The sequence below is a fragment of the Mya arenaria genome, chromosome 4 (genome assembly GCF_026914265.1).
Source record: "Mya arenaria isolate MELC-2E11 chromosome 4, ASM2691426v1".
Taxonomy (NCBI): Eukaryota; Metazoa; Mollusca; class Bivalvia; order Myida; family Myidae; genus Mya; species Mya arenaria.
This window is the reverse complement of record NC_069125.1, coordinates 35656828-35673494: the sequence shown is the minus strand read 5'-3', so window position 1 is coordinate 35673494 and position 16667 is coordinate 35656828.

The window sequence follows — 16667 nt, the reverse complement described above, 5'->3', positions numbered from 1 at the left end:
ATGGGATTGGTAACGACGACAAGCTAATGCTGCATTCATGTTCTAAATGGTCATGTGAATTCTTATCTCAAATAAATATGACAAAACTTTATGACGGAGGTCGTCAGTCCTGAATGTATTTATTTGCATAAAAAACTTACAAACGCTATACATACCACATTTGGTGTTCTCCTTTCACAGAAGTAATATTTAAATTTAAATCTGCACTCTCACAGACTGACTGTTTTGACAATGCATTTTTATTTTTTGTCTTCGCATCAGCAATTTTTTGCCAATTTCTGCCGTCAATGTCGTCTAAAAACCAGTTATACAAGACTGCAAACAAAATATCAAAATGCAGCTTTTAAATATTTTATGTTCGTAAATTAGTGTCTTATTGCTTAATGCGTTACTGAGGCTGTGAGGAAAATGAAAAAAAATTGACAGTTTCCCAAATAGTTGATATCTGTTCTATTGTGGGTTATCTTATATGAATAAATAGTAGGCATTGGTACCAAAATCCGAGATAAAAAGTAAAACTAATATGAAAACTCTTCATCTGTGAGAGTGCAGCTTAACAACCTTAATTGGTTATGCCAAAGGAAAAGAATCATTTTCTGTAATGAGTATCAGCGTAAATTGAGTGAATTGCTGTGTAATGCTTTAAATGCCATCAGCAATGACATATACGATATACCTCATAGTGTGTTATCACATAAATCTGTTGGCTTTTAAATATTTGTGCAACATTTTCGTACCTTGAACTAAATTAATTCTTATTATGCAATTGAACGGCATCTTTCCATTACGATTTGCATATGAACAAGCATAGTGGCATCTCAAAAATGCCTTCTTCTACGTTGCCATGAGATGTGAAATTAACTTGTTAAGATTCGAGATTGCTAGATATGCAATCCTTAACAATTTTATTCTGCGGAATTCATAACATACGAGAACTTTGGTCTCTCAAATAAGATAAAAAATAACGAAAGATAAGTTTAAAATTTAAAACAAAATAGAACCTTGATTTAGCCATGAACGATTTTGATTGATTAACCAAAATGTATGAATTGTTTTGGAAAAATGTTTTGTTTTATAAAATAGTTTTGGGTTTTTCGACAACCTCATTCTCGTAATTACATTCGTAATAGTATATGACAAATATCCATCGGAATCAGTTACTTAATCAAAACAATGTTAAGGTATAACATGGGTTCTGACGCGAAAAACAACGCGTTATTTGTATTTTAGTTACGAATATTGACGATACAATTTTGTACAAGCGGTTTCTATGTTTCAGACTGCAATAGTAAAGATATATTCTGAATAGCTCAGTTTCTATTGAATCCATGAGTCCATTGGAAATAACAGGGCTACTTATAAATTTTGTCTTTTTGTAAGCTTACATGCAGGAATAAGTCCCTTTGTAAGCAAAATGTGGGTACGTTTTATTTAGTTAAAATTTAGCTATTTCTATATTTCAACAGTCAGTTGATGTCCTATGCCGCGTAAGCATCTTAAACGGCACTTAAAAGAATCTTCATTAACGGAATAAATTTTTTATCCATTTACACTAGGTATTTAAAGGTGTTTAGTGATAAAATTGTGTATAGAACTGGTTGCAAACAGTACATTAACACAATATTTACTAAATTTGTTTCATTTATAATTGGAAAGAAGATTTTTTTGTATTTTTACTCCATCACCATATATTAAACTCTCATTTAAAAAATGGCCGGCCACGCAGCGTACGCGATTGTCAGATTTTTCGATGCAAAACGGAAACATATGCTTGTTCCTCGATCATGAATACCTTAAATTATTCAGTTGTTAATAAAATATATAGAAAACAAACAGGCGCTTTTTATCATCACCATTTAACAAAATTAGATATAGTGGATTTCCCCAAATATTTCAAAAGCATTAACAACATAACTGACTACTTTAAAAGAAGTCCGTAGTGAGAGCTGATAATCATAACGTTCTAATTAATTATTTCATTCTGACATATCACTTGTTTATTATTAATTGCCAGATGTCATAAATTGACAGAGGTTTTCAAACAAATTGAACAGTCCATGGAATAAACGACATCATCGCTTTTCGAATATACGTAAATCAAAACTAAGACAGTCATACATTCATCAAGTAACGCATACTGACTGGTCAATTTGATTATCTTCGTAAGCAATCATATTACATTTACTCCTGATGTAGAACACACCTACTCGTGCATAAAGAGGTACCAGTGTAACGCAAACTAATTGTCGGATCGGCCATAACATCGAACGAGGTCCTCCACAGCATGATTAGTCTGAGAATTGTAGAAAAAACTCCTGTTTGTATTCTGTACCACATACTTAAGTGTTTCGGTCCGTAACGATTGTTCCTAGCTTAATTTACACAAGAGTGTTCAATGGCTCTATATTTATATTATCTCAGTCGTCTAATTTCCATTAAGACAATATCCGATCCTTCGCCGTTATCCACTTAAGAGGACAGCCAAGTAAACATATACGTCTCCGTATATAATAGTATGTACAGGCAACTCAGAAGCATATATATTGGGTCGTATTTTAGTTGGGATAAAGAAATGGAAGATAAATATAGGTCAATAGACTTATTTTATTATTGAACAAACGCTCTGATCTCAACGACTGACTAAAACGTTGATAGTATACAGCGTGATCTTCTGCGCAGTCACTTTTCATCTCTTACAAGAGAAGCACAGAAAAAATAATGAAATCGTTATCAAAGCTTGGTAATTTAAACATAAAAACTATCAAAAACATCTTTTTTTTTATAAAAATGAGTGTTTTGGGCAATAAATGTGTATTTTTGTAATTGCAGACTCTTTGGTATATTTAATTTTCTGGTAACACGTTGCGTGATAGTCTCATTAAGTGTCAATCATTTGCCTGATAGCATGTGCATATGAGTTATTTGAGGTTGAGTTTGTAGCAAATTCCGCCAAAAGTTTGTTTATTGTTTAACATATATCTTGGTGATCATCAACTACCTAAATTGCGTCTGCTGATGGATACTTATTAGTCAGTTAATATACATACATATATATCATGATATATATCATAATAATGTACACATTGCATAAATTGTTGTTCTTTCATTCAACTAAGGGCTCAAAAACTGATCAGGTATATAATTTTTGATACGTGTTTTACATTTGTTTGATCTACAAATAACAGTCTTTAAATTGGAAGCTAAATAAAAGGCGGCTACTAAGCATCCGAACTGAATATAATTGAGTATCGGGTAACTTAAGTGTTAGACTGAGGGAACTTTTAATGAGATAAGGACTATCACACAAAACTACTTTCTGTTGCCTTTTAAAGGACCAATTCCAAATCCCGACATAAACTCGAGCTACATACAGCATTTATCAAATTAAAATAATAAAACTGATAGTGAATTGTAACAAAACATCAATGTTGTTTTTAACGGAATGTTTATGTGAAAAGAACTTATTAAAGAGGGTCCTTGCATCGCCTTTTAAACGATTTTATTTTCGCTTTGGTCAAGCTTGCAACGATATAACCGACAATAATGCTAGAAAGCATGAGGTTGAGTGATTGTTGGTATGTAATAATTTGATTATTGATATACCGGCATAAAGTGCTATTTATAACATTACCCTCTTATATTTAGGAGGGGAAGCGTAAATTCAGAAGGCTTGAGCTCAGAAATGAAATATGCTTTTCCCGCAACGTATGTAAATATCTCTTATAGAACATTTTCAAAACAAAACAATATCAAAATTTAATGTCACATGGGATAATTCATAGAGAGTTTTGTTTGTGTTGATGACATTGTTCGAGCCTAATGATATTAATTCTTAAAAAAATTGCCCTTCTGATCGAAGCTAAATATTTTTTCAGACTACAATCACATAACAAAAGGCAACTGCAAGTCCCAAGACGGGATCATTTTCACGCATTATCACGTACTAGCAGTTGTATATAGCGTCTGAACGTGACACAAGGGACAAGTTAACTTCATGTTCGTTAATTCGGGTTAAGTACCTACAGTTGAGTACGAATTCTCTAGATACAACAGCAGTCTTGTAAGAATCCAAAACGATATGGCGTTGTTTGCAGTGAAATACCTCGTGTACAGAATCGGACCAGAATTTGTCATATCTATATTAACGCTATTTCTGTTTTCAATTAGTGCAATTAGACATCTCTCGTTCATGTCTTTGTATACAGCCACTTTACAGAATTTGTGCTTGCTACATAAGGTCAAAATACGAACTTGTTCTGTCCAACAGTTTTTCAGTATTGCTTTATAATTTCCAGAAAAAAAATGATAAGGTGAAAGTATTTGGCTCTAGACTGTTTTAAAATGTTAACTAGTTTAGACAGACCTATACCATTTTTTTCATTTTGTTGTTTGCTCGGCCGTATGGAGACAAAACATGGGTCAATACTATTTGAATATGTAACAATTGTCTTCCATAAATTTTAAGACGTCTGATACAAATTAATTTAGTTTAAGCTGACATAATATGAACAAAATAGGCGGAAAAAACATTCGTGTCTGTTGTTTGTCAATCATTAGCAATATGATGTATTGTAATGTCATGTAAATCATTGTCTTTGCCATAAACTTAAGCTTATTGAAATAAGCAGCGAGAAAACTTTCAATTATAACGCTATTGTTAAATGCGGGAACTAGTAAAAGTTTTTGATGGAATGTGTCTGCAATTGTCTTAGACGTTCGTTTAACATGCAATTTACCTCCTTTATATAACATATCAATGACACTCTGATATAGAGGATTGCTCTCCCATAATAGGTGGCATTTAGTTTTCAAACGTAAGATTGAACGCTCGTCATCTGGCATTAACACTCAGTGAGACGTTAGTTAGTTATCATTTTCTATACCAATGCCAACTAAGTCGAGATTTTCTATATTTGTTTATCCACCCAGATATGTATTTCGGGAAATGTTATTATACACATGCTATTATACACACTTCTGTTTTATTTTACGATATTTCGTAAAAATACTTTTATGGCATTAATAAATGCCCTATTTCATTCAAAGCTTGTGTTACGTTTTCCCTTCATCAATACGAGTTCGACCCGGCCTGTCACTTAGTACCTTGACGTTGAACAATACATAATTGTTTAATGCGGTTGTTATCCCAAGACTTAGTTAGTTGGTGTTTATTTGGCGTTGAAAAGCATTCATTTGAACAGGATCTTGATTAAACGTTAAGACTTTTTCATGTAGTTTCATTATTTTATATTCATTGATTAGTTTTTCTTCTGGAATGCTTTAAGAACCAGTGTGTTTAGACAAACCTATTTCGCTTGAACATGTGAACATATAAACAGGCTCTATAATGTCCACTCTTTGAATTTAATTTCAGAAATGATAACACATGTTAAAGTAAATATAGTTTTGTATTTCAACCGGAATGAGAATCTCCCCTGATAGAAACTATCGATTGTAAGTGTGGAATCGTATGAAAAGTTGAGAGCATAGTTCTTTAAAAGCACGTCCATATTACTTCCCAAAATGCCTTCGCAGACACTAATTTGCACCATACTTCGACAGAACACACTGGGACGTTTTGCTTATTGGATTCTATTTCTCTTGGTCACAGGGTTATATAATGTCCGTAAGTCTGTGACTGATGGAATCAGGCTGCAGGCCAGAGAATATCTTTATCCTGAACCTAAATTTGACATTCCTAATGCAAAAGTTTGTTATCACGTCAGAGTCTAAGGACCATCAATCCAATCTCAAGCGAACCTCTTTCGCACGACTGTTTACAAAAATGTAATAATTTGCTGCCGACACGCCAGACAACATTTTCTATTGGAGGGTTCATGTCTAGTCAAAACCTGTCTTGTTTGTATCATTCTCACTGACTTCCCTGAACTGAGTGCCTTTGTTGTAACATTGTCTCCGTGAGAAAACACAAGAAAATGTTTTATTGATTCACCAATTAAAGAACGTATTCCGAACAATTTATGCTTACTCTTAGGAAATCATTGAAAGAAACGATGACAATTTTCATTGTATGTTGGACGTATATCTCTTTTTGTTTATTTATTTACATGATTAGTTAATAATTGTTTTATTGCTCTCATCAGTCCCCTTTTCAAAGTAATTTCACTCGTTTTTAATACTTTGAATAGCCCTTGTAGTATTAAACTTATCTTAATAACTAGCTTAAAAGAAACACATTTATGTTAGGAAAACGAGGTGTGGCAAAGTAATAATAATAAAGTGAGCTAAGCTAATAATGTAATTCTTGACAAACATTTACCCGGAAACATAACATTTCTAGGAACACGGATGTAAGACAATTTTCTAAAAATACATTATATGTTTGCTACTCGAATGTTTAATACGGCAATTATGGCGATCCGCTGGTGGACCCACACATAATTTTCTTTTGTATACATATGTATATTCAACGCCATTAACCCCATAGAGGGCGAAGTAATTTCGGTCGCTGCGTTCTAAATACGCTGTGGAAGGATGATATTGCTATTTCTTATGACCGCCATTGATAAAGGAGACCATCTTTTCAATGTCGCGTTCGCCATGTATTCATTCCCCCATCTCTCTTCCTTGTTAAATTTATGCATAAATCGTCTTCATCGATATCCAAATGCGAGTATTATGCTTATCTTAAAATGTTTTCGCGTTATAATGTATCTCACAATGTCAGTCAGATACATGTATATACAAACGCTAATTGAACTAATACCTTTATTTATTGCGACTTATAATAAAACATGATAAAACCTTGTTTAAAAAATATTCATTTTAATTATTTTCAAGATACTCATATAATTATTTATGTCACATTAGGAGTTTTTGCAACATAACTGTTATGTGAACATACCGAATGAAATAGTTCAAGCAATTTTTAAACTGACCCGATTCACGAAAAATGAAGGGAAAGCAATCACTACAATATTAGTAAAAAGATATGGCATTATCAATCTTCGTCCCCTGGTAATCATAAATTTGTTGGCTAAGTTAAGCATTAAATGCTTTCTTTCTCGTATAAAGAGCTGTTGTCCTGAAGAAAGGTTCAGAAAAAACTATGTGAGACATCTCCGTCATCATAATTCATCTTGGTTCAGTCAGATTTCAGACCGTAAAACATCACAATGATCATTTAGCTTAATTTGTCTGTTTGTTTTTGTTTTGCAATTTGTCATTGAATGGCGAATGAAAGAAATATCCACATTTATGGGAGGAAAAAATGATGTGACTTTACGAAACGTTCTTGAAATTGGTGTTGTTGTTTTTTAACATTGATTGGTTTAGATAAGCTTTGCTTCAGACAAATTACCAATAAAATAATACTTACTTTAGCAAAAATATTGCCAATTGATTCTTTTTCTTTTCCAGAGGTATTTATTTGTGTGGTCTCCTTCCGGATAAACTGAAAACGGAACTTTTATTACACGTCAAACTGGGAACTCTCAGATGGGTATTAAACAAATCATATAACAACCGGGTGCAAGATTTATTACATGTTTTGAGTCGTCATTCCAATATTGGTTAATTTCAACATGACATAAAAACTATTGAATAGTTAATATCACGGTCACAGAAAATCTATCAATGAAGACATTTTGCTTTATGTAAATTCCTCTTCCTGTTTAGACTTTATATGACTTCATTTACGAAATGCAATATTGCAATATCTTATTTAATACATATCATATACAAAACTATTGTAGTTTTTGTCACTAGGTGATTAAGGCAGCCCCCCCCCCCCCTCACCCAATCCCTTAAATCGTCTTAATTAAATAAATGTATGTAGCATTAGCTTGTAATGGTTACCAACCTCCTACTTCTTCATCACCGCCCCCAGCAAATATTCCTTAGACAACACGAATGAAACGAAAAAATCCATAAAGCCGGCGGATCGCATATCAGTTGTTTGTCTGGTAGGCATATAATAGTATATGCATTACAAGCATGTATTAATATAAATTATATAAACTAAGAATATAACATTTACTAATGCTACAAACATGTTCTAAATGGTTATGTGAAGGCCATCAGTCCAGAATGTATTTATTTGCATAAAAACCTTACAAACGCTAAACATAACACTCCTTATACAGAAGTAACATTTATCACCGATCACAGACTGATCGTCTTGAAAATGTTTATTTTTTACTTTTTGTCTTCGAATCAGCAAAAGTTTGCCAATTTCTGCCTTAATGTCTCGAAACCAGTTATACAAGACTGCAAGCAACATATATCAAAATGTAGTTTTTAAATATTTCATGTTCGAAATTTGGTGTCTAATGCCTTAATGCGTTACTGACCCTGTGAGAAAAATGAAAAATTTCGCAAACATTTGATATCTGTTCTATTGTGAGTTATCTTATATGACTTAATTGTAATGAGTATCAGCGTGAATTGCAGTGTAATGCTTCAAATGCCATCATCAATGACATCAAACGCCATCAGCAATGACATATACGATCTCCTCATAGTGTGTTATCACATAAATCTGTTGGCTTTTAAATATTTATTCAACATATTCGTAGGAAACCTTGAACTCAATTAATTATTATTATGCAATTGAACGGCATCATTACGATTTGCATGTGAAAAAGCATGGTGGCATCTCAAAGATGCATTCTTCTACGGTGCCGTGAGATGTGAAATTAACTTGATAAGAATCGCGAGTGCTAGACATGCAATCCTTTACTGCATTTGTATCCTGCGGAATTCATAACAGACGAGAACTTTGGTTCCTCAAATCCGATAACAAATAACGTAACATAAGTTTAAAATTTAAAAAAGTCGAGTCTTGATCTAGCCATGAACGATTTTGATTGATTTACGAAAATGTATGAACTGTTTTAGAAAAATGTTTTGTTTTATAAAATAGCTTTGATTTTTCGACATCTTCGTTCTCGTAATTATATTCGTCATAGTATATGACAAATATCCATCGGAATCAGTTACTAAAGCAAATCAAGGTAAAGGTATAACATGGGTTCTGACGAGAAAAACAACGCGTTATTTGTAATTTAGTTACGAATATTGACGTAATTTTTTTTGCAAAAGCTACTTTAAGAACGGTTTCTATGTTTCAGACTGCAATAGTAAAGATATATTCTGCATAGCTCAGTTCATAATGAATTTATTTGTCCATTTGAAATAACAAGGTTACCAGTAGCTCATATTTTTGTAAGTTTACATGTAGGGATAATTCCTTTTGTAAGCAAAATGTGTGTACGTTTTATTTAGTTAACATTGAGCTATATCTATATTATAAGAGTCAGTTTGTGTCCTATGCAGTGTAAGCATCTTCAACAGCACTTTAAAGACTCTTCATTAACTGAATTAAAATTTGATATTTATACTAAGCAATGTTTAAAAGTGTTTGGTGAATGACACTGTTTGCAAACATTACATTAACACAAAATAGTACATTTGTTTCATCTATATAGAGAGAAGATTTATTTCTATTTTTGTCCATCACTATTTACTAACCTCTCATTTAAAAGAATGGCCGGCCACGCGCGAGTGCGCGAGGGTCAGATTTTTCGATGCGAACCGTAAACATAAACATGTTCCTCAATCTTGAATATCTTAAATTATCCAGTTGTTAATAAAATATAGAAAATAAAAAACAAACGCTTTTCATCATCACCATTTAACAAACTTAGATTTAGTTGATTTCCCTAAATTTTCCTACAGCATTAACAACATAACTTGACTGACTCCTTTAAAAGAAGTATGTAGTGAGAGCTGATTATCATACCGTTCCAATTAATTGTTGCGTTCTGACATATCACTCGTATATTATTTATTGCCAGAAGTCATAAATTGACAGAGGTTTTCAAACAAACAGTCCATGGAATTAACGACATCATCACTTTTCGAATGTACGTAAATCAAACCTAAGACAGTCAGACATTCATCAAGTAACGCATACTGACTGGTAAATTCGATTATCTTCGTAAGTAATCACATAACATTTACTCCTGGTGTAGAACATTCATACTCGTGCATAAAGAGGTACCAGTGTAACGCAAACCAATTATCGGATCGGTCATAACATCGGACGAGGTGAAAGATCCTCCACATCATAATTAGTCTGAGAATTGTAAAAAAAACTCCTATTTGTATTCAGTATCACAGAGTTAAGTGTTTCGGTCCGTAACGATTGTTCCGAGCTTGTTTTACACAAGAGTGTTCAAGTGCTCTATATTTATGTTATCTCAGTCGGCTAATTTCCATTAAAACAATATCCGATTCTTCACCGTTATTTACTTAAGAGGACAGCCAAGTAAACATTTACGTCTCTGTATATAATATTATGTACAGGCATCTCAGAAGTATATATATTGGGTCGTTTTTTAGTTGGGATAAAGAAATGGAAGATAAATTTAGGTCATTAGACTTATTTTATTATAGAACAAACGCTCTGATCTCAACGGCTGATACAAATGTTGATAATATACAGCGTGTTCTTCTGTGTAGTTACCTTTCATCTCTTACAAGAAAAGCACAGTAAATATAATGAAATTGTTATCAAAGATTGGTAATTTTAACGTAGAAACTTTTTAAATATTTACTTTTATAAAAATAAGTGTTTTGGGCAATAAATGTGTATTTTTGCAATTGCAGACTCTTTGGTTAATTTAACTTTCTGGCAACACGCTGCGTGATAGTCTTCATCAAGTTAAATTCTTTTCCTTATAACATGAGTTGTTTGGGGTTGAATATTTAGTGAATACCGCTCAAGATTTATTTATTGTTTAAGATATATCTTTGTGATCATGAACTTCCTAAACCGCGTTTGCGAATTCGCTACAACTGCTGTTAGTCAGCACAGTTCTAATGTGATGGATAGTTATTAGTCAGTTCAAAACATTCATATATATCATCAAACATATCATAACAATGTACAAATGGCATACGAATTATGTTTTTACCAGATGTGAACTCAATAACCCAATTAACAAAATCATCGTTACTATTTATGTTGATTCAATTCCGCCTTTCAAGTAAATTAATGCATATTGTTTTATTTTATGTGATATCGGATGCAATATGGAACACTCTGTTCAGCATTTATTAAAGTCAAGTAATAAAAATGATAGTAAATTGTAACTAGACATCAGTGTTATTTTTAGCGGAATGTTTATGTGAAATGAAATGATCACAGAGCTTCCTTGCATCGCCTTTTAAACGATTTTATTTTCGCTTTGGTTAGGTTTGCAACGACATAACCAACAATAGTACTAGAACGCATGAGGTTGAGTGATTGTTGGTATGTAATAATTTGCTTATTGACATACCAGGCATAAAATGATATTTATTACATTAAGCTAGAATATTTAGGAGGGACATCGTTCATTCAGAAGGCTTGAGTTCAAAAATGAAACATGCTTTTCCGCGCGTATGTCAATATCAATAAAAGAACATTTTCAAATCAAAACAATATCAAAATATAATTTCACATGGGATAATTCGTAGAGAGTTTTGTTTGTGTTGATGACATTCTTCGAGCCTAATAATAGTAATCCTCAAACAAAATTGCCCTTCTGATGGAAGATAAATATCTTTTTAGACAACAATAACATAACAAAAGGCAACTGCAAGTCCCAAGAAGGGATCATTATTTTCCATGCACTATCATGTACTAGCACTTGTAGATAGCGTCTGAACATGACACAAGGGACAAGTTAACTTAATGTTCGTTAATTCCGGTTTAGTACCTACAGCTGAGTACGAATTATGTAGATAAAACAGCATTCTTGTAAGAATTCAAAACGATATGGCGTTGTTTGCAGTAGAAAACCTAGTGTACAGAATCGGACCAGAATTTGTCATATCCATATTAACGCTATTTCTGTTTTCAATTAGTGCAACAAGACATCTCTCGTTCATGTCTTTGTATACAGCCATTTTACAGAATTTGTATTTCCTACGAAAAAAGGTCAAAATACTAACTTGTTCTGTCCAACCGTTTTTCAGAGATGCTTTGTAATTTCCGGAAAATAATGATGAGGTCAAAGTATTTGGCTCTATACTGTTTTGAAATGTTAACTACCTTAGACAGACTTATACCATTCTTTTCAGTTTGTTAAATGCTCGGTCATATCGAGACAAAACATGGGTCAATATTATTTGAATATGTAACAATTGTCTTCAATTTATCATATGACGCCTGATACGATTTAATTTAGTTGAAGCAGAAAAAATATGAACGAAGAAGGCGGAAGGAAAAACATTCGTGGCTGTTGTATGTCAATCATTAACAATATGATGTATTGTAATGTCATGTAAATCATAGTTTTCGCCATAAACTTAAGCTTATTAAAATAAGCAGCGAGGAAACTTTTGATTAATGATAAAATGCGGCGAAAATGTAAAAGTATTTAATGGAATGTGTCTACAATTGTCTTAGACGTTTGTTTAACATGCAACTTTCCCCCTTTTGATAACAGATCAATGAGAAAGTTGGGAGCATAAAAAAGCACGTCCATATTACTTCCCAAAATGCCTTCACAGAAACAAATTTGCACCATACTTCGACAGAACACACTAGGATGTTCTGCTCTGTCATTGGATTTTATTTGTCTTGGTAACAGGGTTATATAATGTCCGTAAGTCTGTGATTAATGGAATCAGGCTGCAGGCTAGAGAATATCTTTATCCTGTACCTAAATTTGACATTCCTAATGCAAAAGTTTGTTTTACCGTCAGTGTCAAGGGACCATCAATCTAATAACAAGCGAACCTCTTTGGCACGACAGTTTACAAGAATGTAATAATTTGCTGCTGGCACGCTAGACAACATTTTCTATTGGAGGGCTTATGAACAGTCAAAACCTGTCTTGTTTGTATCATTCTCACTGACTTCACTGAATTTAGTGGCTTTGTTGTCACGTTGTCTCCGTTAGAAAATGCGAGAAAAGGTTTTAGTGATTCACCAATTTATAAACTTATTCCGAACAATTTATGCTTACTCTCAGGAACTCGTTAAAAGAAACGTGACAATTTTCATTGTATGTTTAACGTTAATTTATTTACACAATTAGAATATAACTGTTTTATTGCACTCATTAGAACCCTGAGCTTTTCAATGTAATTGCACTCGTTTTAAATACTGTGAATAGCCCTTGTAGTATTATACTTATCTAAATAACTAGCTTTATAGAAATACATTTCAGTTAGGAAAACGAATGTGTGGCAAAGTAATAATGATGAAGTTAGCTAAGCTATTTATGTAGTTCTTGACAAACATTTACACGGAATATACGTTAGGAAACATTACATTTCTAGAAACACGGGTGTAATACAATTAAATTAATATAAGTTATGTGTTTGCTATTCGAATTTCTAATACGGCAATGATGGCGGTCCGCTGGTTGATCCACGCATAATTTTCTTCTGTATTAATATGTGTTTTCAATGCCGTTAACCCCTTAGAAGCCAAAGTAATTTCGGTCGCTGCGCTCTAAATACGCTTGGTTAGGATGATATTGCTATTTCTTATGACCGCCATTGCTAAAGAAGACACTCTTTTAGATATCGCGTTTGCCATGAATAGCAGTTTTTGCAACTGTTTTGTGATCATACAGAGTGAAAGTGTCCAAGCAATTTTCAAAATAATCCGATTCACGAAAGAAAATGGGAAAAAAAAACACTACCAAATTAGTTACGAGATATGACATTATCAATCTACGTCCCCTGGTAACTATAAACTTTCGGGCTAAGTTAAGCATAAAACGCTTCTTTCTCGTCTTAAGAGTTGTTGACCCGAACGAAGGTTCAGAAAAATTATACAAGACATCTCCGTCATCATAATTCATCTTGGTTCAGTCAGATTTCAGATCGTTAAACATCACAATGAACATTTAGCTTAAGTTGTCGGTCTGTTTTTGTTTTGCAATTTGTCATTGAATGGCGAATGGAAAAAAAATCTTTATTTATGGGAGGAAAGAATGATGTGACTTTACGAAACGTTCTTGAAATTGGTGCTTTTTGACATTGAATATGGTTTGGATAAGCTTTGCTTCAGACAAATTACCAATAAAATAATACTTGCGTTAGCAAAAATGTTGCTAATGAAAATCTTCTTTCTTTTGCAGAGGTCGACTAAACTGCAATGTTATTTATTCCATTGGTCTCCTTCCGGATAAAACTGAAAACGGAACTTGCATTACACGACAAACTGGGAACTCTCAGATGGGTATAAAACAAACCCTATAACAACTGGATGCAAGTTTATTATATGTTTTGAATCTTTATTCCCATAATTTTGGTTATTTCAACATGATATAAAAACTATTGAATAGTTAATGTCGCGAGCACAGAAAATCTATCAATGAAGACCTTTTGCTTTTTGTAAATTCCTCTTCCTGTTCAGACTTTATATGACTTCAGGAAATAAGATTTACGAGATGCGATACTGCAATATCTTATTGAATTTATATTATTATACAAAACTATTGTAATTCCTATCTCTAGATGATTTAGGGCGCACCCTCCCCCCTTAAATTATCCTAATGTTTTTTTTATGTCGAAATCGGACAAATCGCCCGTGCATTTACTAGTTATACCGGCTTAATACTAGTAATTTTACTTTGCATACGATTTAAGACGACGTTAAATTCAAGATGAATTGTTACTTTCTTAGTTTCTATAATGTTATATTAATACATTCTCGTAATACATATACTACTATGTGTCTACCAGGCAAACAGCTTTCGGAACTCCTCGGCCATTTTATCGTAAACAACCTCGGATGTATTTCGACGGATTATATACTCAAAAAGCGGTACGTTTAAGTCCTCCGCTGCAAGTAGATCGCGTAGTAGTTTTATTTTGCAGTTAAACTTGATGACTTTACTCTTGGAAATCTTAATTTTGTTTGCAATAAAACACTTCACTGGCAATCAATTTAAACTTAGATCAATAAATAAAACATTCAATTAATGATATAATTCAAAAATGTACGAACTACTTCAACTGATGTACCGTCATACATCCGGGGTTGTTTTCGATAAAAATGGCAAAGGAGCTCCGAATGGGCAGCTGATAAGCGATCCGCCGGCATTACGGATTTATTCGTATTATTCGTGCTGTGTGAGGAATATTTGCTGGGCGCGTTGATGAAGAAGTATGGGATTGGTAGTATCGCCCTTTCTAGGTTGGTTTCTTTCATCATATTATATGACTATAAAGCGAAATGAATAAATAGAAAGGCCCTTCAAAATGCGTGGCCCGCTTTTTATGACAAAAACAAAAACAGTACTATTCCTAGTTAGGCGAATCTTTAAAGAAATAATACAGTATTTTAAAGAAATATTAAACGGCGTAGCATTGAAGCAAAATAAGTTACATGGATTTTATTATTGGTGTTCATATAAAATATGCAGCCGGAGATAACTCTAAGCATAGCCGAAAAAAGGCATCAGTAAAGCGTTGTTGATGTATGTGTGGTATGTTTGTGTTGTTTGCAGTTGTGTTTGTGGTGTTTACAATAGGGTGTCTCTATTTTATTGCGTCACAGGGTTTATTTTTGTTTTCTTGACTATTGCCTTTAAAGCGCACGGATGTAATACAAGGATGCAAGTCGAGATCAGATACCAAGTTATCAATACTTTGTTTTGGAAACGGAACCAAAATAAATGACAGATTGTAAACTCTTAGGCGAAATAAATTGGGGGGGGGGGGGGTGCGTTGTATAAAGCAAATCTTTTGGGATTCGTCTTTTTGTTTTTCGTTTACATTCCTACAGTAAAATAGCATCACATTCTAAAAGCCCTTCGTATGATGAAGCGTTATTGTTTAAAATCAATAGCGAAAATTATAGATACTAGCTCAACCCTAAATAGTTGGCAAGATACTAATGAGAAGAAATCGGCAATTTAAATCAAGTTGTTGAGAACACAATCGTCAGATCTAGTTTAACTTGTTTACAGTTTCGTCTTTGATTGTATGTTTAGAATTCAGAAAGGTCTAATAAGTGGCGGACTACTCGATAAACAGGTTAAACTGTCTATGTAAACAAACAAACGAGACCATTTAGGTTTAAATTCTTTACAGAAAAAGGAAATAATTACTAGCTATGTACTGAGCCGTCTGGAGCCAGTGAGAGCGCATACATCAGACAGTAGCGAAACGGTCAACAGTTTACGAACTAGTTTCGGGCTGAAAACGGTATCCTGATAATTGTAACTAAATTCTGCGAATAAGCAGGGAAATTTGCCATCGAATTTCGACATTTGTTTGCTCATTTTATTTCCATTTCCTTTTTACAATTTGTGTAATTTAGTATGCTAAATACAAAATGTCAGTATTCCATTGTATTCTCATTTTTCGCCCTTGTTAGTCCTCTTTTTATGTCTTTCGCAATAATCTAGAGTCCCTTTATTAGCTCAATAATATGTGCTTGTTCCAAAAAAAACAGTATCCTTCTTTTGCCGGGATGGAGGAAGGGAGAGAAGGATTACATAACTTTTCAATTCCTTTCGAAATAAAACAAATCGTTATACATGTATAAAATAAATCAGAATTTTAGACCATTTATTTTGCATCATATTCTAATTTATTGCGGGCTGTATTTGCTTTTCCGATCTTCTAGATCTGTGGGAAAGTCCTAAAGAAACACATTTATCTAATCTCCCCCTGTTTCTTTTCTTTGCTTC